Source organism: Propithecus coquereli, unplaced genomic scaffold, assembly GCF_000956105.1.
Source record: "Propithecus coquereli isolate 6110/MARCELLA unplaced genomic scaffold, Pcoq_1.0 Scaffold106, whole genome shotgun sequence".
Classification (NCBI taxonomy): Eukaryota; Metazoa; Chordata; class Mammalia; order Primates; family Indriidae; genus Propithecus; species Propithecus coquereli.
This window is the reverse complement of record NW_012134525.1, coordinates 1,146,873-1,170,124: the sequence shown is the minus strand read 5'-3', so window position 1 is coordinate 1,170,124 and position 23,252 is coordinate 1,146,873. Positions and strand designations below refer to the sequence as shown.

The 23,252-nt window shown below is 39.9% G+C and overlaps 1 pseudogene; it reads right to left on the bottom strand.

Moving 5' to 3' along the window:
- Positions 1-3,032: 3,032 nt before the first annotated feature.
- Positions 3,033-8,156, bottom strand: LOC105811956 (annotated as a pseudogene).
- Between the last annotated feature and the right edge of the window lie 15,096 nt (positions 8,157-23,252).

The window sequence follows — 23,252 nt, the reverse complement described above, 5'->3', positions numbered from 1 at the left end:
CAAGCGTATCCATCCCCCAGCCGGTGCACACCGCGCCCATTAGGTGTGACTATACCCGTCACCTCCTCCCCCCTCCCACCTGCCCGACACCCGATGAATGTTACTACTATGTGCACATAAGTGTTGATCAGTTAAATTGAGGTGGGGATCTTCTTGGAGTTGTCTGTGAGTTCTAGAGACCTTACACAGTTCTGACAATCTGTGATGTGTCCTTTGTTCTTGGCTACATTGGTTGCCGTGAAAGACTTATTTTAAATCATCGTGGTCCATTTTAAAGGCAAGTGAGGCACAGCTATCGTTCGTCAAGGCTCTAAGCTGCAGCTTTCGGTTCACCCTCTCCAGGCACCATGTCGTCTTATTTGGAAAGCTCACTCGGGCACATTGTTTGCTTTCTCAAATGAAAGAAGGGTAACCCTCTCATCTCCCAAATCAAATCGTTTCTGTTCTTTTAACCTAAACCTGGATATGAGTAAGAGAGCAGGAACCCCACCCTCTTCCCTTGCTGCCTGCTACCCCTTTTTAGCACCCAAATAATGCCCCAGAACTCAGATTGCAAGGGCATAGCTATATTACTGTGAGAGAGAAAAATCCTGCTCATGATTCTGCTTCTTAACGCTGTGAGTTAAAATGCAGATTTGTCTCAATAGATTTTATACCACAGTGCTACATACCAGAAACCATGCTCGAGACCTTGCATTCAACAACTTTAAACTTTGACAGTTCTGCATGGCATTGGCTCTGTTTAACAGGTAAGGAAACTGAGGATCCTAGAATAGAAATGATATGCCTTAGGATAGCAGTCCCCAACCTTTTTGGCACAAGGGACCAGTTTCATAGAATACAATTTTTGGCAGACTTGGGGAGCGGCGTGGGGCGGAGCTCAGGTGCTGGTGCCAGCAATGGGGAGCTGCTGTAAATAAAGATGAAGCTTTGCTGCTTACCTCCTTCTGTGTGGCTTGGTTCCTAACAGGCCATGGGCCAGTGCCGGTCCACAGCCCAGGGGTTTGGGACTGCAGCCTTAGGACATGCAGCTGGTAAATGACAGAGCTCAGATTAGAGGATGATTTCTCATATATGAGACTTTAGTACACGTTTCTTTATGGGAAAACTGGAAAAATAGGTGATGATTGACTCAAAATGAGAGAAAAAAGGCATGGCTGTCCACGTGAGGGAGAACTTTGTACCTTGGAATTATATTTATAAAGTTCTGCTTAAGTGGTTTGCATTTTACCTTTAAAGAGTAAAATAAGGTGAACATAAATATAGCTGAAATTGTGACTGTGGCCTAATGAATACTCTGAGGTGAGAGGTGGTCACCTGCAGGAAGCTTGCTTGTTGCATTGATGTTGCAATAGTGTGCTTTTGATTTCTGTGCAGGGTTTGTGTGGCTGCAGGTATTTTGGTACATTGGTATTTTAAGTTTGTTGGCCTAGAGCTGTTAAATATGAGATCACTGGTTATGAGGATGTGAGATACATTGCCGTGACCCCTTTTCTCCTGTACCCACATACCCACTTGGTGGTTTGACAATCTTTTATTTTTTTTCCTCTTGATAAAATGTAGTTGTGCCTTGCTTCGAGAGCAGCTGACAGAGAAAGATAGGGGCTTATAATTAGGAAATAAATGTACATTTTTTAAATGAAAGAAAAACTCATAAAAAGAATTTCTACTATTGTGTTGCTTTAAATAACGAGCTGTCATAATGCATTTAAATTCATCCAGACAACCATATATTTATTGAAAGCTTATTATGTGCCAGGCACTGTTCTAAGGGTTCTGGATATAGAGTTCAACACAATAAAGATTCCTGCCCTTGTGGATCTTACAGTCTTTTGAGGGGAAGCAGGCCATAAATATTAGGCATGATGTTTACACATACTTATGGAAGAAGTAAGATCCTGTCTCTGGATAAAAAAAGGAAATAAGGTAAGGGACGTGAGGAATTGGGATGAGGAGTGTTAAAAACAGTGGTCAGAAGGATTAGATTTACATGAACTTATATTGGATATTGCTGAAAGTTTGGATACTACACAACAAAAAGTTTCCAAGATGTATTTAAGGCTAGGCCTTGTAATTTCTGTATTGGATGGTGAAAACAGATATGGCAGTGTGGTTTCATTGTTTCAAGTCAAAGATGTTTCAGTCTTGTTTTCCTTCTGTCTGTGACAGCACATGGAAATTAACTGGCATGGTTTCTCTACAGATATGTTAAGTCAGGAAATAAACATTGATGTTTGTAATATATTGTGATTTATTCAGCTTCTGCTCTAATACATTTAATTAATTTGAAAGCATTGGAATAAATTTGCAGATATGCTGGTTGTATGCTGCATAACACATCTACAAATTAATTGTTTTTCATAAAGTAATAGTTGTTTCTTTATTTACATTATTTCCCAAATAGATTTCCTAGGGCCAGTTTTTTTCAGGGATGAATTTATATACTCTTTTTAATGGAGAGTGAGAAAAATCTATGGAATTTATTTGGCCAAAGGTAGGTAAGCAGCTGTCTGATTAAGTTTGCAAATTTATTTATTTTTAAAGAATAAGTTTATTTAACCAACAAGACTCTTGACTCGAAGGGAGCACTATCTAGGATTCATTTATTTTTAAGACTAATTTGTCCCTGCTTAAGACATTGCCACTCATGTAACAGCTATGTAGAAAAAAGTCATAAAATTGTCTTTGGTTTTACAATGAAAAATGAAAAACATTAAAATTCTCCAATTGAACAAGGTATGCAAGAATTTTTATTTTCTTGTTGTTGTTATTAAACCAATGAGAGCAAAATAACTTGCTGGAATATAAAGATAAGAGCTGAATGAGCCTGCCACTCATGGAGAAAGGGAATATTTTCACAGAACCAGTGTTTTTCCCCATCCCATATCCATTTGATGTCCATCAAAACATACCATTGGTCATTTAATAAAAAGAAATGCAGTATGCTTGTGCATGTGTATCGCTTACTTTATGTACAGTAAAGGAATGCGAAAGGGGAAAATGAAAGAATAGAGAAAGCTATCCCGTAGTAGTCAGGATGTGGTGGAACCAAACTGTAGTTTTATAACTGAGAATATATTCTTAGTCTGTAAGGACAGAGTTTTGGAGTACAGTAGCAGGTTCTCATCTCCAGTCTGCTGCTGGAACATGTCAATTGTATCTTCATCCTCCAATTTTAACTGTGCAGGTATGTCTGTTTCATTGATTGGAATTTGGTCTGCCTGATTGACAAACCCTGTCATTCACTATAGGCTTTCATCAGTTCACTAAGTGTTGTATGCCTCTTAATCTAAATGGCACCACAGAACCATCCTGCCCACCACCTGTGAATTAACGTGGTTGTTCTCAGGCTTAACTTCTTCCTTAGGCTTTTCGTTGCCCCTGGTGAGCGCCAGAGTCTCCTCTGCTGCCGCTTTGCAAAAGAGGTACCAAGTCTGCACTGAACGAGCACACAAGCAGCACCAGCAGCGGCAGAAGCAGTTTGCAAATTTAATTTAAAATCAGTTTCTCACTTTTCCCTCACCTGAATTGCTAATGGGACCCATTTTCAACAATCTCTGAAAAATCTGGCAATCGGTATTCAACTAGTGTTACAATTTATTCATCAAATATGTTTGGAGTATTTCATTCATTTGACTAGAGCTATTATTTTTGCTTTGGAAAATTTTATCATTCAACTTTTTGGCAGTCATCAACCCATGTAAATCAAAGTAAAGTCCTATTATAGCAATACCATTTCAAAGAAGGAGAAAAAAACAACTATTTAACACAACTTCATTTTTTCATAGTTTTTTTTATAGAAATATGAAGTTTTCACTGTGAAAAATTATCTGCAAGAAATAATACAGTCCATATGAAAAATTCTCTGCAAGAAATAATACAGTTCATCAAATGCCTTTGAAAGTTGCTCATTCTTCAGTAGTGTATAAATTTTAACTCTATGTGTGGAAAGGAAGGAGAGAAAAGAGCTAAAAACTTGGAACTCTCCTCCTTACTTTGATTCAAAAAGAACTCTTTAGCTCCCTGCAGCCTAAGCAGAACTCTAGGATAACACACTCCTGCAAAAGGACTCTTGCTTTGAAACACTGGTGTACATGTTCACACTCACCTGTGCAATCACTTGAAGGGAGATGAGGAAGGGAAACGAACTAACTGCACATGGTGCCAGGTACCAGTGACAGTAACAGTATGGCTGATATGGTCTGTTCCAAGCTGTCTGTACAACACGTTGGGTTATTGCCATATGTAATCCACATATAATCCCCTTGAGGTGGGTAGCTGATATTATCCCCATTTCACAGATGAGGAAACTGAGACATAGGGAGTCTAAATCAGCCTAAGAATATAAGTTACAGCCAGTTTGGCCGAAATGGGTTTCACATTGGTACACTCTTTCCCTACGGGGTGAACCAACATGTGAATGCCAGAGTGTGATGTTTCCTACTCCTTCTCTTATCCAGGAAATGCTCTTTGAGGAGACCTTAGGGAAAAATTTCTGAAGCAGCCTTATTATTCTATCACATTGACCCACTTATTCTTCTCTCCTTTTTTTTTGTATGGTACTCAGCACTGTCTGACATAACATACATTTATTTGTGTATTGGTTTAGAATCTTTTTAGTGGTGGCAGAAACTTTGTATCATTTGCTGTGCTCCCTAGCACCTAGAATAATACCTGGCTTGCAGCAGGCACTAAATAAACCTTTACTGAATGAATACATGAATCCACTGCTTTAATTTAAGCCTGTGCTCTGTGTTGCGGGAGATTCCGAGAAGGAAAGGCTGCTGCCCCTGCCTGGCCCTGACACAGCACTCTTCCGATCCTTGCCCATTGACTGCTCACTTTAGAGAAAAAGGCCCTGTGGTTGCGAAGCCCTTTATCAGGCTTATGATATGATTTCTAGCCCTGAACTCCTTTTGACCATCATGAAATTCAGCTGGGATGTCCTTGTGTAATGAAATTGTTCTCACAGTCCCTGAAATGCTGAGCAAAGCCAGGTTAAGGGACCCTCGTTTTATCTACAAAACGTACGAGGAGACTCGATTCAGTTTTAGTATCTGTGAAAGGAAGTCATCTGAGAATCAGAGCAAATTTATTTCAATAAATAAGAACCGGCACATTTATTTTAGTAAATAAGACCGACTGCAGAGATCCAGTGGAAACTATTGGGTAGTGCCGCATGCCCCATAAAACCTTCAAAAGAAAACCAAAATATCAAAACCAGGCCCATTTTTATTTTTCTTCCTTGGGTATCTTGGACGTAATATTGAGTTTGCTTTGAGAAAACATAAAAGGTGTTTATATTCCAAGGCCAGCTGTTATGGCAGTTTGGGCTCTTCTGGGTTAAAAAGTAGCATAGATCAGGTACCTATGAGCTCTATGGGGGTTTCTAATTTATTTTACTTTCTGTTATTGAGATGGTCTCTAAACTTTTGCCTCAAAATTTGAATCAGGTGATACATACCGGTGGTTGCTCAGCTGCCTCTGGCACCAGGTGTGTTTCGTTTGGCCTGGATGAGTTTTACATTTGTCACCAACTTAAATTGGGGGATTTCACATTAACATTTATATTTTCGCTTCTCTTGACATATCAGAAGATCTGACCATACTAGACGTGCATGCTGTTATGGCAAAACCCTGGGCTAGAATTGAATAGGGGCTGCCCCTTCTGTAGGGCCTGGACCTTCCAGTTTGTCCCCATCCTCTCTGCTCTCTGGTGTGCCTGTGCTGGCTTCCCTCAAATGCTTGTCTGGCTCCTCCAGAATTCAGGTACTAACTGATTCAAGACAGGCTTAGAAAAACTAAACTCTTGGTCATCACCTCGTCATGCCTTTGCTCTCTCCTCCTCCAAGTGCTATGTCTTCCTTTGGGTCTATATTTTTTATAGAAATGCCCAAGTTTCAGGAGGGTGGCCAAATTGATCTGAAGCCTTTGGGAAAGGCTCAAAGAGCTGACTTGGGGATTGGCCTGTGTCTCTACTATTTTGTCATGGTGAGAATATTTGATTCAGTGTCTGTGAAATCAAAGAAGATAGATTATAGCCGTCTCCTCCTTCCTGATCTTCTTCCCATCAGGGGGAGGCTCAATGGACGGTCTCAGTGGACCTTCAGCGTGCTGTGCTAATAACTAGTGCCAGCGCCAGCTATCCTCTCTGTATAGTGGGGTAGGCACATTGACAGTCCTCTTCCTGTCCTCCCACTCCTTTTGATATTTAACACTCTTCTCCTTTGCAGCCCATTTAAGTTGGCTTTTATGTGACCCAGTGGATAGAAACCTTAATGTCAGTGCCATTAAATCAGTACCTACAGAAAATCTGAAAATGCTAAACCCTGGCAGGAAGAATGTCCCAATTAGTACTGATAAAAGTACAGTGAGCTAAAAACAAAAGTAACTTCAGCAAGGAAGAAGGATGAAGGTACAGCTCCTCTGGCTCCCTTGAATATGCAAGGAGTCTTAAGAACTAATCTTCCCTGTTAAGTGTATTTGCAACTATATTTATAAGAGAATTTCTCTTTCTTTTAAATTTGAAAGATGACATGAATGTTTCTTTGCAAGGATAGGTCTTTAAGATTCCGTGACTTTTAGTAATTGTGGGCATGCATGCATAAAAGAGAGAGAGAAAGGATTGTGACTGCTATCTTCTTCAAGCTGCATTTATTTGAGATGCCATAGAATTTTCACTGTATGTCCCCTGTGCCATCAGAGGAATCAGTGGGGCTTGTGTTAGGAAAAATCATGCCAACTTCCCATGAGCTTCAAAGAGAATTTTGTTGGCTATGCTCAGATCTCATCTGAGTCTTCCACGGATATGATAGACTTGGAAAACTTTTACATACTGCAAATGTGTTTTGTTATGTGTGAAAAAACTATTAACTTTAAACTACTATTCTCCTTTCTACCCAACCATCTCCTGCTTATCCTTTAAAACTCTTTATTCAGGAAAACTTTAGAGCTCCCCTGTCCTCCCTTATCTGAGCAAGGTATACCTTCTCTTTGCTCCCAGAACATCATCTGTAATCCTCTCATACACTATCTTACAATCAACATCCTGTCTCTGTCCGATTCCGGGCAGTGTCTCCTCGAAAGATGTGTCTGTTTTCTTTCATCTTTTTATCCTCCATGCCTACCAAATAATAGGAGTACAGGATATGATGACCAAACAAAAGAATGAATGGATAATTGGATGAATGAATGGATGAGTACACGTGTTTTTTAAGTGATTGCTAAGTTAGCATCATTTCTGGATTTTATATGTGATTGGACTGAATTATTTCTCCTGTGGTTACTTGTCACTTTGCATATTTGCATATTCTGACTTTAGGTTCTAGTATATAGCATGTTTTAGTTCAACATAAATATGTAGCAATTTTTTTCTGATTGCTTATTGGAGTGTTCTATGAAAAATATGCAGTGTTGAAAGAAGGGACTTGGCCCTAAAGAAAGTGAGGGAAAATGGAAACATTTACTAACATATTGACAGGTTTGGCTACAACAGCACTGAGGAACTTGATAGAAGTTGTTTTTACTTCTAGGCCACTTCTGCGAAGTGAAGATACATAGAGATTTTTGCCAATCTCTTTGTAGATCAGGAATGTTAGTGGAGGAGGGGACAAAAGCACCTCAGACTCTGAATCCTTGGGTTTAATCTGCCTCTTGGATATCATTTTTTTTTTTACTTTTTTTTTTTTTTTTTTAGAGACATGGTCTTACTCTGTTACCCAGGCTAGAGTGCAGTAGTCTAATTGTAGCTCACTGTAACCTCCAATTCCTGGGCTTAAGCAATCCTCCCACCTCAGCCTCCTAAGTAGCTGGGACTACAGGCATGTGCCACCATGCCCAACTTTTAAAATAATTTTTTGTGGAATAATTTTGCCATGTTGCCTAGGCTGGTCTCAAACTCCAGGCCTCAAGAGCAATCCTCCCATCTCTGCGTCTTAAAGTGCTGGGATTACAGGCTTGAGCCACTATGCCTGGCCCTTGCATTTTTTAAAAATTCAAATGTGAGTGCCTTTAGAGGAGGTATGCACTCTCCAAAGCCACACTTTTGTGATAGCTACCCAACTCCTGAAGACATTTACTCCCTCCATTCTCACTGTGTCTCCATTTTTCATTTTTCTCTCACTACTTCTGCCATAGAGGTTTAAGGACTCACCCATTGTCACGGAGTTCAGGCCTCTTGCCTTTTGATTCACTACAACCCCATCATTTTTGTAGGTACCTTGGAGAGTACCATCTCTAGCAACCAAAATAAAGGCATTTTTTAAAAACATGATTTAAAATGAGAGCTATTGAGTGAAAAAGTCTCAAAAAGCAAAAAGACTTTTTCCGTGAGGCAAACATTTATTGAACTGAAACTTTAAAGAAAGTATGTTGCTTTTGTTGATGGCCTCATGCATCAGAGCTTTGTTTTCTGTTACTCTAAGAGCCAGACAGCTTAAACCCAAGACTTAAATGTGTTCAATGCAGGAGCCCTGGCTCTGAGGGGCTCTACAGATAAAATACTTTCAAAACCCACCATTCCTCCAAAAATACTCCTGAAGGCAAAACCATGTTAGAAGTTTGCCTTTAGCTTTTAGCACACAGAGGACACAAAGAGAGTCTAAAGTGGCTGTAACTCTTTTTTTAAACTTGTGCTATCAATGTGGAATTTAAACTCCATTGACATTAATAGATAAAATATAGACTTTAAAGAATATAATAATATGATATAGAATTATTTCTATTTAGTAAATATTATGGCATTGAGTGTGTGGATCCACCAACTGATGAAGCTAATGGAAAAACCGCATTATCTGCTATGAAATGTGTTGAATTATGGATTACAAAGAAATATGGAGAGGTCATTCATTCATCCACAGAACCTTTGGTTCTTCTTCTTGCTGTTTGGTAGTCTTTAATTATCTCAGACAGATGAGGAAGACTCAAATTTGTGATTTCCAGAGAAGTTGTTTCTATATTCTGTAACTCATCCAAAAACCAACCAAACAAAAACTTCCTATGTCTTGAAATTATATTTTATCTAAAGCAATGGTGGAAAAGAAGCTTATTATCTTTCATTGCATAAAAGCCTTTTAGACTAAACCCATCATAAACATTTTCTTCACTGCTGCTTCTCAAGACTGAATAAAATTATTTTTTTAACCTTGCAAGTTAATTTTTCACTATACGCTACCTCTGGCATACATGTTCAGTGAAAATTAGGACAGACCACAAACATTTTTTGTAAAATGAAGAAAATTACTCTGTCCAATCTCCATTGAACTTTATATTGCTTTGATTTTGGTGAGCTCTGTTAGTCATTGTTGAAACCAGTCCTCTGAACCAAATTTCTGGTATCTCCTCTGTAATATGTCACTTTGACAGATTATGTTTTCAGGATCATGTGGGAAAGAGCCTTAAAGATCCATCTAGTCCAAGGTTTTGTTTTGTTTTTTTAATATGATATTTATTGGTGAATGTCAGGGGAAACAAAAAATCTTGGAAATTATAAGCCATAGCGTTTGTTTGTCTATGCAGAAGGGCCAGAAACTTTACCAGATCCTCTAAAGGGTTGGTGACCGATAAGAAGTAAACATCGTTATAAACAATACGTTTCTCCCTCCCCTTTCATTTTCACTGGAGTGCTTGTACAGTTTGCCTGAAATCCATACATTAACAGCCTTTGTATTTCCATTCCTGTGGTGTGGTGTGTTTCTCAGGTGGCCGAGGCAAATTCCTACCAGGACAGATGAGTACAGGGGCCTGGCATGGTCTTTCCACATGGCACAGAGTCCAAGTGGAATTATCTTGGGCATCATACCAAATAGACAAAGTCTATTTGAAATGTCCATTTGGACAGTATCATTTTAATGTCGATAAGAGTGGTAGAGCAGAGGTATGAAATAGAGGAAAAGAACTAGTATTCTGTCATTACACCACAGGTCTTTATGTTTAAAGAGGAGATTTTATGTATCTTAAGAGCCAAAGAAATACTTAACTCAATCAAGCCATTGCAGACTCTAATCTAGTTTGAAATTTAGTAATGATGTGACTCAGATCTTAAGAATCTACTTACCACCTACTTTAGTCTGGAGTCCCTCATGTAGACTTTAAATAGGGCTCAGGATCTTCCCTTTGTTTTGCCAACGAGAATCCAGTGAGTGCCTTGATCAAATTAAACAGTGGTATTCGTTAGCTAGAAAAGTAGTAATTGTCTCTTTTAACTAGGCAAGGTTTTAAATTAAATATAGAAGAATTTAAGAGAATCAAAACTAACACAAAATGTTTTTGTGTTAAAAAGGAATTTGTGTTTATTTGGTATTTAAAGTTTTTGTAATGCTTAAGAGAATTTGGTCTGCTAAACAGATCAGTCTCGTAATTCCAATATAAAATGCGTAATTAAGTAATTGATTTAGACTTGTGATTTTAGGTTGAAATATTACTAAATTGATCTACAGTGTTGGAATGTTTAAAAGAATTTGATTCACTATTTATAAATTTAATTCATTTGATTTAGGAGATTTATTTAATTACTCAGGAAGGTTTAAAGTCAGACAATTGAAGTACTTAAAGGAAATCAAATATATTAAATCTATAAATGAATTTTAAAATGTTTGAAGAGATTTAATTAACCATTTATAAATGTAGCTAAATATTCCTCTAAGTACCCTTAAAAGCAATTGCTAAAATTTACTAGATTATAAACAGAATTATATTTGTATGCTGAAATGAGAAGTGTAAGCAAAAACTAGGCTTTTATATTTGTAACTTAGCAAAATCAAATATTAATATTTAAAACCAAAGTATCATCAGACTGATCTCTTCTGAGCACTAAGGTCACCTTCAAGGATTCTAGAAACCTCACATAACACACTTTTTGTTTTAGCAATAGGATTGTTTGCCACTTTCACAGAGAAGTAGGCACTCTCCTTTGGGTCTAGAATCATGCAGTACTCTAGCTAGCAGTAGTTTTCCTTTTTTTCCTTTTTGATAAACACATTTTGCTCTGAAAGGAAAAGTTAGTGCAAGTGTGATGTTTGGGGAGCAGTAAGGAGTGGCAGGGATTGTGGCCATCTAAATAATGCATACTATTCAGCTGATTGGTGCTAGGTGATTATCCCAGTGTATAAAAACTTCTGATTTTTCCCCAAAAGCCAAAGTTTAATGTGAAATCTCTCGAATAAAAAATGTTGGTTCCAGTTTTTAAAAAATGTAAGGATTGGGGAATGCCCAGATCTACGTCGGACACTAAATTAGCCAGCAGGTCACGCTGTTTAGAACTCTGGTATGTAAGAAAGTGCTCTGAACAGGGATGTGGCCTGGTTGTTCACTGTCCCCTTGTCAGGGTCTGCCTCAGAAGGATGGAGAGCTCAGCAACTTCTCCAGTGCCCCTAGAATCCCTCATACAAAGCATTAGTGGATAATGTGGTTTCCACTAATGATTTTGAAGAATAGAGGGAGAGGAAGTTCATTGTTTGTGCACATGCTTGTCCCACATTATGAAACAACAAGAAAAACTATTAACAGTCCCCTATTATAGATTTCTTCTCTCCGGTCTTTTCTCCGCAGCTGCTCTGCCTGAGTGGGAGCAGAAGGGAGTGGTGGTAGTGGTTTTTTTCTCCTCTTCCACCTTCACACAGTACCCAGGCTCCTAAGCATCTGTCTTCCTTCCTTGAGTCTCTTAAAGGGGCACTTCAAGTTCCACCCCCTGTATGAAGCAGAGCGAGCCAGCTTTGCCCCACACCTGAGCATTCTGGGCACTGGGTGGTGGTGGTGGTGTTGCTGCTGAGGGTATATGAGCAATTTTTTTGGTTTGGTTGAAACCTACAACAAATGTCGATATCTAAATGTGGCACTCACAGCCCATGTTTCGTAGTTCACTGTAGTCCATTGGTACTTGCCTTTTCCTCCTGTAGCAGCGGCTGCTCCTGCTGCCCCGCAGCAGTCCCCAGACCTCTGCCAGGTCAGTGCACTCTCGGCCTGACTTCTGGGGCCAGGACCTGCTTCCTTTTTCCTATGTGCTTTCTCTGGCTGCTGGAGCCCACACAGCCCCCAGGCACACAGCAGGCTGGAAATGCTGGGTGGTGAGGTCCTTCCTCCACCCCAGCTGCTCACGGTGGGAGCTGGTGTGTGACTAGAGCAGCACATCCTCTGTCAGGTGGGATGAGTTTGAGGTACCTTTTCTATGCTGCTCCTCAGAATTCCCCAGTGAGAACAAGCTCGTCTTCCCTACCTTGGTAATTTATTGATAATGAACCTTTTATTAGCTTTCTTCCCTTTCCCTGTCTCACGTTTTGTTGGAGTTGCCACGAATCACCTCCCACTTGCATTCGCATCCACCTCTAGCTCTGCTTCTGGGGGAACCGAAACTATTAAGATATTTTCAAACCCAGTGCCATTTGAATGAAATTAATTAGGCATAGAATTTAGTTAGCCCTTAGCAATCTTAAGGCAAACGCGTATTTCCGACATAACTCTACTGAGTCTAGGACTCAGCCACGGCACATCCCTTACCCAGGTGGAAGAGACATGTGCGTGGGCAGCAAGCAGGTTGGCTTTAGTTGTGGTTTCCCAGGTACTGGACAAAGACATCCTCCCATCTAGGAACTGTGATTCAACGATTAGAATTTTAATAAATCATGCTGATCTCTAAGTGTTCTCTGACAAAATCACATGCCAGGTATGCCATCCCAACTTAAGGTAGATGAGGCGGGTGGTGTGGGTGAGGAGAGGGCTCACTCTTTCAGTCCTTCCCCAGTGGTCTTCGTGCCATTCAAGATGCGGCTACACTAATGGTTTCCCGCTCAACTCTGTTGGGAGGCCTCCTATACTCCTGGGCCTAATGCATTCCTCCACTAAAGGTTATCAGTCTGCCTCTGAATCACCTTAGCTGGTGACTCAACTGCCCCCAGGAAGTTTGCTTCAGGGAAGACGTTTAACGTTTCTAACCACTGACCAAGGAGTGACTTACTCACCCAAAGGATGCAATCTGTTCATGCTGACATAGGCTCTCTAGTGCAAACATTATAAAGTATTCATAAGCCTCCCCTTGCCTCAAAATAGAACCCATTTCTCCATTTGGTGAAGGTATTAGAGCTTTAAATGCCTCCAAAAGGAATCTGCTCACTTCTGGGTTCTAATTGTCTCTGTCTGCCTTTGCCGGCCTCTGCTTTTCTTAGCCATCTGTCCTTGTGCATTGCTCCTGCCTCATCTCTGTCGCACTTTTCCCTTCAGCCTTGTTTACAGTTCTTTTTCTGGAGGGGTGGTTGTGGAGTTGACTTCCCGGGGGGGAAAAAATGAAATATTTATGAGAAAGGTAGTGTGGGCTTACAGGATCTGGAAGAAGGCAAACTGAGTATGTAGTAAATGAAAAAATTTAAACATGTTAATTTTAATACTTTAACAAGCATTGGCATGTCTGCAGCCCCTCACAAGATGTAAGTCTTCTTAAAGCTGCATAGCCTGTATTATAGTTATTTTAGTCATGCATGATTTTTTTCCCCTCTGTCATTAAATTAGAATATGATTACCTCCCACAGACAAAATAGCACCTTTGGGTACTAAGTAATATAATTTATTTTCTAAATAGGATCAAAACACCTTTATTAGATGCTAGTGACTAGGGGAAAAACAGTATTTTATTAACATTTTAGTATTGACTCTATTTTATTATATTTAATCAGAATGGGATTTTGACAGCAACCGAGAGATGTACTCTAAACTTTTATCCATGCTTCAGCTACCTTGCTTGAAAAATACTTGCTTTTGTTTTTCTTTTAACCTAGAAATCAAACTGTTTGCAACGGGTTCTTTTGAAAACCACAAAAGCTACATGTTTAGTGTGTCTGAGATCTGGGCTCCTAGTGGTTTCTTTCTCTTGATAAATTCAAATGAAAAGGCCCACAAAGAACCTAATGTACAGAGTCCAAGGTGGAGAATCCTTGAAGATACTGATTTTCTTCTTCCTTTCCTGCTTTCTTTTCTGTTTTCAACAAATATTTATTTAACACTGGGGGATGTAGCAGTCAACAAAACAAAATCCCTTCCTTTGTGGATCTGGAGGGTTAGGGGGAGATAGACGATAAAAATAAAGAAATGCGTGCTGGGGTACGGGCTGAGTGCCTCCTTCAGCACAGGTTTTCAGGGTGTCTGTTCTGTGCAAGTACTGTGTTGTGTGCCACCTACAGTCTGAGCCCCGTGGTGCTGGACAGCCACACTTGGACATTTTGGAGTGCTTTTCCCTGGAGATGATAAAAATAGGATAGCAACTTATTTCTAGTTGAGGCATAAAAAGAATTACTGTGAAATTTAGAGGAGACATTAAAGGTCATTTAAAAAGCTGGCTCTGCCACTTACTGGCAAGGTGAATCTGGTGAAGTTGTTTGACTTCTGTGTCTTAGTTCTGTTAAATGATGATAATAGCACCTCCCTCCTCAGGTTGTATAGGATTAAATGAGTTAATATTTGCCATGTGCCTTACAGAATACTCCTGGCATGCAGTAAGTGACATACAAATGTCAGTTATCTGGTCTGCTCTCTTGCCTAAGACTTGAGCTTTTCATCCCTGTGGGATTGGTTGGCCAGCTTCTGCTTAAATAACTCTGTTAATGGGAACCCTGAACCTTTGGAAGGTCCCTTTTGAACTTTGACTATCACCCTTTTGAACTTTTTACTATCCTTCCTCACGTGGAGCTGAAATCTCACTCTCTCATGCAGCTTCTACCTTGGGGTCCCTCCCCTTTGGGATCATTTCAGAGCAATTCCAGTCCTTCTTCCACGTGGTACCCTCTAGACATTTGAAAAGAGAATGTAGTATTTGAGAGCACTTTTTACTTGGCTAAATATTCCAGGTCCTATAATTTTTTTCCCAAAAGATACAGTTTCTGAGTTAGCTCTAGACTCATCTGAGGTTATTAGAAGGACCACACACCAGTTCCTTTTTCATATAATGTGGCTTGGAGTTTCCTAACCATCCAGGTGCTCTCCTCTCACCCATTTTCTCCTTGTGTATAAGTGGCTGAAATGCCCAGGAGTGAGTAGATAGCCTACTGGTACTCATAGCACTGGAATATACAAGTAAGAGGACAGAGGACGTCCTGCTCTCATAGAACTTGCATTCTAGTGGTGAAGACAAGCAATAATCACATAAAGGAGTAAGAAAACTTCAGAGAATGTTATTTTAGATTGGGTAGACAGGGAAAACCTCTTTGAGGAAGTGACACTGCAGTGAGATCTCGAGGTTGAGAAGGAATCAATTGTGTGAATATCTGGAAAGGAGTATTCCAGGTAGAGGAAGAGCATGTGCAAATGCTCCGATGTGAGAACAAGCTTAGCTGTGAGATCAGACACCATAAAGAAAGCCCACGTTGCTAAAGCAGAGTGAACAAGAAGAAGGAGGAGTTTGGTGTAGGTGAGGGTCTTGGTTTCTGCTCATCATATGATATCCTGGTAATAACTTACCCCTTTCCTCTCTGGAAAAGTCAAAGGTTCTCAGGGTTGGAAGGGACATTTCCCAAACTCCTCAGTCTCCTTTCTCGACAGAGCCCATACTCAACCTTCACTCAAGCTATGCTTAGGTTCTCGTAATGTCCTTTGTGTGGGAGTGTTTAGAAAATATACCGGTTGCCCAAATGTAAGTATTGCAGAACATTTTTTTTCTACATGGATTGCTTTCCCAGACCTCTAGTGCCACGTTTTTCTCACACTTCTGTTCTTTAATGCATACTGTTTTCTCCATCTGGAATTCCTTCTTCCATCTTGCAAATTTCTATGCATATTCTACAAAACCCAACTTCAAGATGCCACCACCTCTGAAGGGCCTTCCTTACTCTTTGAACTGCCCCATACCTCAATAGTTAGAGGAGCCCTCTGCCCTTTCAGTGCCTGTTCAGATTTCTAGATTAGCCACTTACCACTCTCTTCAAACTGATTACTTCCTAGTCTCCCCCATTAGTGTCAATCCTCTTGCAAGAAGAAACTTCATCTTGTACAACTTTCTAACCCTGAAGTTTAGCAATGTGTGTGAAACTTCACCATCATTCAGCAAACACTTGCTGCGTGATTAAGTATTGAATGTTGACTAAAACATTTTTTTCAGGATTTGTCTAGCTTACTGTTTCTCAGTGGGGGTGCTATTGGCATTTTGTGTGGTAGAGTTATTTGTTGTTTGGGGACATCCTTTGCCTCACATTGTTTAGCTTTCCTGTCCCCTCACTAAATGCCTCAACACGTTTCCAAACATCCCCTATGGGCAGTAGTGGCCCCAGGTGAGAACCACTGCTTTCCCACGGATATCTCCACATCTTTTATTCATGCAAAAATTTTGGGTTGCTACTAATGTGCCAAGCCTTGTGACTGACCCACATATTTAAATACCACTGGAGCAAGAATTCACTACTTCCCGAAGTTGGCCGTTGCATCTTGGGTCATCTTTGTAGGACAGTTCTTCCTCATTATACTAAAGGGATCTCTCTGTAACATCTAAACATTGATTCCGGTGTTATTATCTAGTGCAGTACAGAACGTATCCAGTCTTTGTCTTTTGTGATAGCCTTTCAACTATTTGAAGACATTTTTATTGCCCTTTGTGTACCTATAATTTTTTCTTTCTCTAAATGAAACATGGCTGATTTTTTTGACCATTTCCGATAAGATGAATTTAACTGATCTTAGCTCTTTGTTATGGGGTAAGGTTGTGTCAGTATGCATCCACTTTAACTGTCACATTATGATATTTTTACTTTATTTTCATGTCTGGCCTTTTCCCCATTGTTTACAACTCAAGCAGTGATAGACTGCAAGGTTTTTGTGTGTGTGTAGACATTTTTTTAAATGTATCAGGTCACATAGATGTTAGCAATAGCAAAGTCATCTTCGTAGAATGATTGCCTCTTTCTAAGCTTTTATCAAGTGGCAAAACATTTAGCACCCACTGTATATGCAACGCTATGTTGTTGAACAACACAGATGGCAAAAAGAAATGTGAAACATCCCTATGGCCAAAGAGCTAATTGAACCTATTAGAACAGTTTAAAACATGAAAAAGTTAAAATCAGTGGTGTGCCCATAAATGTTTAACACTGGCTTTGAGGGGTGGGGTGGGGTGTGGAATCCCGATTTCCAGTGTTTGTTGGTATCTGTAGTGTGAATTCTCCTGCCATAACTGACTGCAAGTTACAAGTTACCAATTTGATGTTGCTGACCCAGGAGTTGGAAAGAGATGCACAGTAGCACTCTGTTTTATAGCATTTCCTCCATATATATGTAAGATATAACCTCAAGAGTGTAGATAATAGTACAATGTCATAAATGTAATGCATATAACTAGGAAGCATTGTGTTTTGAGTAATACCTTTGTTTTTAATATAATTTATTTAGTCATAATTTTGTATAATTAATTTTTAATAATGGTTGTATATAATACCCACCTCTCAAAATTCCTGAAAATTTAATAATTGAGTCTAAGGAGCTGATGTGAACTGGCTCCAGCTTAGCACTGGAAATTCAATTTATGACAAAATAAGATAGGGTATCAGACACATGTTTACAGTAAATGGTTTGGAAATCCAGAACAGAAGATAATCACTGCATTTTGTATTGAAATAATCAAGGGAGATTTTCCTGAAGTTCGCAGGGCTTGAAGAATGACCGGGGTTTATATTAAGGAAGAGAAGGGAGAACCATTAGGGCTTTGTAGTATAGATGAAGATTAATAGCATCTTACTTAGTAGCAATGACATAGCAAATATTTCTTGAGGGCTTACCCTATTTCAGGCATTATACTAAAAGCTTAGTGTGTGGTTTAATGTAACTGTCCTAAAAAGCCAAGAAATAGATAGTATTATTAGCCTTATTTGAAAATGAGACAACTGAGACTTGGGTTAAGCAACTTACCTAAAGTCAAGAGTTATTTTGCTTCTTGTGTTCATCACGTCCAAGATTATCTTCTGATACATTTAGTAGAGGGGACCATACTATGACCATCGTCTGGCTTATCAAGTTGTCTATTCATATATTAACATTCATAATTGTAGAAGTCAACTAGTGCCTTTCTTAGCACATTGCCATCAATCTTGCACTGATGGGCAAACTACCACATATGTAATGCTTTCCCACGGATATCTCCACATCTTTTGAGTGGAGGGAGATAACTGGCAGGTGCCAAAAAACCAACATGACATTGGCTTAATGAAAAGTGAAATTTATTGGTCACAAAGAGATAGTTCTACCTGCAGGCATATCTGAACTCAAGGTCTACAGTGTCATGCCATCTCTCTTCTGTGTTGGCTCATTTTTAGGCTTTCCCTTGGTGGAGCCAGATGTCTGCCTGCCTACATTTTCACCACTTGAAGTCAGGCTCTTTTTCCATGGCTCCTCTTCCACTCTGAAGAAAAGTCCTAGTCCAGGACTCCTAGATCTAATCTCATTAACCCAAGTTGGGCTACACCTCATCTCTTAACCATCACCCTGGCTAGGAGGATACCCTCCTCTGGCTAAGACTGAGTCACATGGTCTTCCTGCTTGCCACAGTGCAGAAGCTGAAGGAACGAGAAGCAGGAAAGCACATTCCTCAAAGAAAAATAAAGATACTGTTAGTCGGTGTCCATAATACCTACATAGGAGGCAACATAAAGGAATGAGGAAGAGACATTCGTAAAGTAGAAGATGATGCAGTGAACATAGAAATCAGAGTGAGAGAAGCTGTGTCATAAAAAGTAATGTAGAACATGAGAGAAAAAGTTTCATCAAAATCAGTTTGAATTATAACACTCATAGAACACAGCTCCAGTATGGTGACTGTTCATTCATTCAACATGTTTTTTTTTTTGAAACAGAGTCTTACTCTGTTGCCCGGGCTAGAGTGCTATGGTGTCAGCCTAGCTCACAGCAACCTCAAATTCCTGGGCTCAAGCTATCCTCCTGCCTCAGCCTCCCAAGTAGCTGGGACTACAGGCATGCGCCACCACGCCTGGCTAATTTTTTCTTTATATTTTTAGTTGTCCAGCTAATTTCTTTCTATTTTTAGTAGAGACGGGGTCTCGCTCTTGCTCAGTCTGGTCTCGAACTCCTGAGCTCAAACAGTGGTCCCACCTTGGCCTTCCAGAGTGCTAGGATTACAGGCGTGAGTCACTGTGCCCAGCCCCATTCAGCATTTTTGAACATCTACTATGTGCTAGGCACTGTGACAGTTACATTTACATTCTCATTTTTTTTGTCTTTATACTTAATGTATGATTGAAGCACAATAAGCCGCACATATTTAAAGTGTACAATTGAGATCTGACCTATGTATGCATCAATGAAACTATTCACTACATCTAGAAAACAAACATCTCTGTCACCCCTAATAGTTTCCTAGTGCACATTTGTAATCCATTCTTCCTCTGCACCCTTCCCAGGCAATCTCTCTGATCTGCTTTCTGTCACTGTGGATTAGTGTTTGCATTTTCTAGAATTTTATATAAATGGAAGTGTACTGTATATACTCTCTTTCATATAACTTCTTTCACACAGTGTGATGATTTTGAGGTTCATCCTTGTTGTGTGTATCAGTAATTTGTTCCTTTTTGTAGCTGAGTAGCATTCCATTGTATGGATATGCTACAATTTGTTTATCCATTTATTTGATGTTGATTTGGGTTGTTTCTAGGTTTTTGCTGTGACAAATAAAGCTGCTGGGAACATTCATGCAGATGTGTTGATGTCTTTGTGTGAACATATGTATTTGTTTCTCTTCCCTAAATTCCTTGGGGTAGAACACTTGGGTCTTATAGCAGGTGTATGTTTAACTTTGTAAGAAACTGCCAGATTGTTTTCCAAAGTGGTTGTACCATATTACATTCCTACCATGAGTGCATGAGAGTTCCATTTCTAACATATCCTTGCCAATGCATGGTTGGTATGGTCAGGTTTTTTAAAAAACTTTATCATTCTAATGTGTGTGTAGTAGTATCTCTGTCAGGTTTACTTTGGTCTCCCTGATAATTAATGACACATTATCATTCTGATATTATTTCTTAACTAGAGATGATGGGATTTTCCCATTAGATAAAACTTCTCTGTAAATGTCTATAGACTAAACTCTTCTGAGCTCCTTGTACACAAAAGGTACTCTTTCCATGTGAAATTAATGACAGTTCAGTCATGTGGCATCTCCCTTGACTAATTATATCCCTGAAACTTTCTCTAAAGAAACCATTTTACTCTTTGAAAGTTATTTGCCTTTTGAAATCATTGCTTGAAACCAATGTAGTTTAAAATAATATAACGTAATAGACTGTAGCTGGCCTGCCTTTTTTCTTTATGTGACTAAAAATTTGCATCTAGAAGTTTATTAGGGTATCTATCTTTAGAACTAGTGAAGGCAAAATCTTACTTCTTCTCTCTGGAAAATTCCAGACTCACAGCCAGAGATAAAGTGACATAGTAAGGGAGAGAAAATTTGCATTATTGTCAAAGGATGCAATTATTCTACTTTCCGGAATTGCTCATATCCACGCATCAGCGATATTGAGCATTGTCATGAGGTTGGATTTTTTTTTTTTTTTAGAAATAACTGCTTGTTTACTGTGCTTGCCTCAGTTCTGAGGCTCTATTTTACTTTTTCTAATCTTAATTGAATGCTTCTGATTAAGTCAGTATTTTTTGGTGCACACGCATGCACACAAAGCTTTAATTTGAAGGAGGAAATAGGATTATTTATCTTTGTTCTCTGGTTTCCACCTTTCTGGCATGCAAGTCAAATACCTGCCCTTCGTAAATGGAGTCCCTTGGTTTCTGAGGAAATTGTCACCCAGTATTTTAGCCAGAAATCTATCTGCTAACCTTGAAAAATCAGTGGTAGTTCTGCTTTAGCTGTCTACGTTGTAAGATGAAAGAGGAAGAGTAGAAGGGTTTTTAAAAGATTTCAGGGTAATGTTGGCAGCACATTTTAGAGAACCCTGTCCAAGTTATAATAATCAGTTCTAAGACATATTAAGCATTTGGTGTGTGGCAAATACAGTGCTAAGTTACTGACTGGCATCCTCTGATTTAATGAGGGTAAGTAAGCAGTGTCATTATCCCCACGTCTGTAGATGTGGAAGCTTAGGTTCAAAGATTTAAAATAATTAGCTGAAGTCTATTGTGAATGTCTTGGCAGAGGCTGGGTTTGAATCTGGGTCTGTGTGTTCTAGAACACATGATTTTAATCACTACCCTTTCCTGACTTGGCTGGATCTAAAAGTTTATTGGGTTATCAGGAAAGATGGAAGAAGAAGAATTTTCATAGCCTCGGACATTTTTTGCAATTCATGTCTCTAAAAAGCTCGTTTCATGCTGGATAAATGACAGGGATTTAACTACAAAAATGTGCTAAGCACTTATGCCATACCTGAGTGCTCCACTAAGGATCAACACAGTCTGGCTACGTGGAAATATTCCTAGAGATAAACATCAGTTGATAGCAAGATTAGGCAAACATATATAAGCCTTAACAATTTCCCCAGTGCCTTTTCTGTTTTTCCAACTTTTGTATGTCTTTATGGTGTCCTAGATCTAAGTTTGGAAATGGCCTTAAATGTCATCCCATTGAGACATAGTTAATTTTACATGTGGTTGATGGTTAATTTTATGTGTCAACTCGACTAAGCCAAAGAGGGCCCAGACTGTTGGTCCTACATTATTCGGGGTGTGTCTATGAGGGCATTTCTGGATGAGAGTAAGATTTGAACTGGCAGACTGAATAAAGCAGAGTTACCCGCTAATGTGGACAGGCCTCATCCAATCAGCTGAAGGCCTGACTAGAACAAAAGGGCTGACCCTACCCCAAGTGAGAAAGACTTCCTCCTGTCTGACTGCCTTAGAACTAGGACATTGGCTTTTTCCTGCCTTTGGACTCAAACTGAATCATCAGCTCTTCCTGGGTCTTAAGCCTGCTGGCCTTTGGACTGGAACTACACCATCAGCTCTCTTGATCCGCAGGCTTTTGAACTGAGACTGTAGCTGTCTCCTCATCTCCCCTGGGTCTCCAACTTGCCTGCTCACCCTGCGGCTCTTGGAACTTTTCAGCCCCCATAACCACATAAGCCAATTCCTTGTAATAATCTCTTTATATACACACATCCTATTGCTTCTGTTTCTCTGGAGAACCCTTACTGGTGCAGACCCCTAATTTGATTCTCTCTATGCAACTTTATGCCAAGTGATCATTCAGTCTGTGTATAATCAGAAAGTATTTCGTACTTTCCTGGCTCAGGGGGAGGTTGGTTCTATTCAGCTCTACCAAAGTCTAGTGATCAGACCTTTTCTTTCATTCCCCAACCTTATCTTGTTTAGGGTTCCACCCATCACCCTTTGTCTCTAAAGTTTAAAGCACCAGGGACGTGGTAAGGTTGTAGTGGGAATGAGTTCTCCTCCTGGGGTGAGCTTTCCAGAGCTGCATAAAGTTTCTGGGCCTGTGCAAACTTCTCTCCTCCTGGGCGGGCATCCACGTGCTTGAAGTGCTGGCCACTGTCGGGTCACTGAAGCAGGCAACAGGCAGCACTCTGAGGCACAGGCAGTGCACGGATCTCGTTCCAGGGACCATCTCAAATGTGGAGATGGTCCACATTTGATGGTCCACATTCCTGCTTGCAGGGTCTATCCAGGTAAGCGGCTGTCATCCTGAGTTTCACAAATTCTGAGTTTAAAAATGCCTGTGTCTGTCTCCAATCTCTGCCTCAGAGCAGGGTTTGTTTTCTCATGTAGTGGGTGATTGTTTTTTCTTTTTTTCCACCTCCTCTCCTTCCCTGAAGAGTCTAGGCTTTTGGAATACAAATACAAGAAAGGACTCTATTTTTCTGTACCTTGTGCTTGTCGCTTCCCTGAGGCAATGATCACGGGCAACTTAACTGCTTGCATGGAAGCAAGGGCTGAGAGGGCAAAAGAAAACTCTTAGAGGTGGGCAGAGGGAGTCAATTCACACTGAAAAAATAGTATCATTACATTTACTTAAATATGTCCAGAGATAGAGCAGTGAGTAATTCCTTTCCCTTTTCCCAGCCCAGGGAAGACCCATCCAATTTTTGAACTGTGCTATTAGGATGAACTCAGTTTTTCCAGGTTTAACATCCCCAGTTCTTTCCTTCCTTCATTATTCAACTATTCACTCTCCTGTGACATTTATTTAAGCCTCTCTTGTGTCCTGGTTGCTTTCTTTGAATGTGCCCAGTGTCTCTTTTAAGCTTAGTGGCTGAGACTGGCCACCACCTGTGGTCTGACCCAGGGCACTTGCATAATTCCAGGTGGTCTCTGTT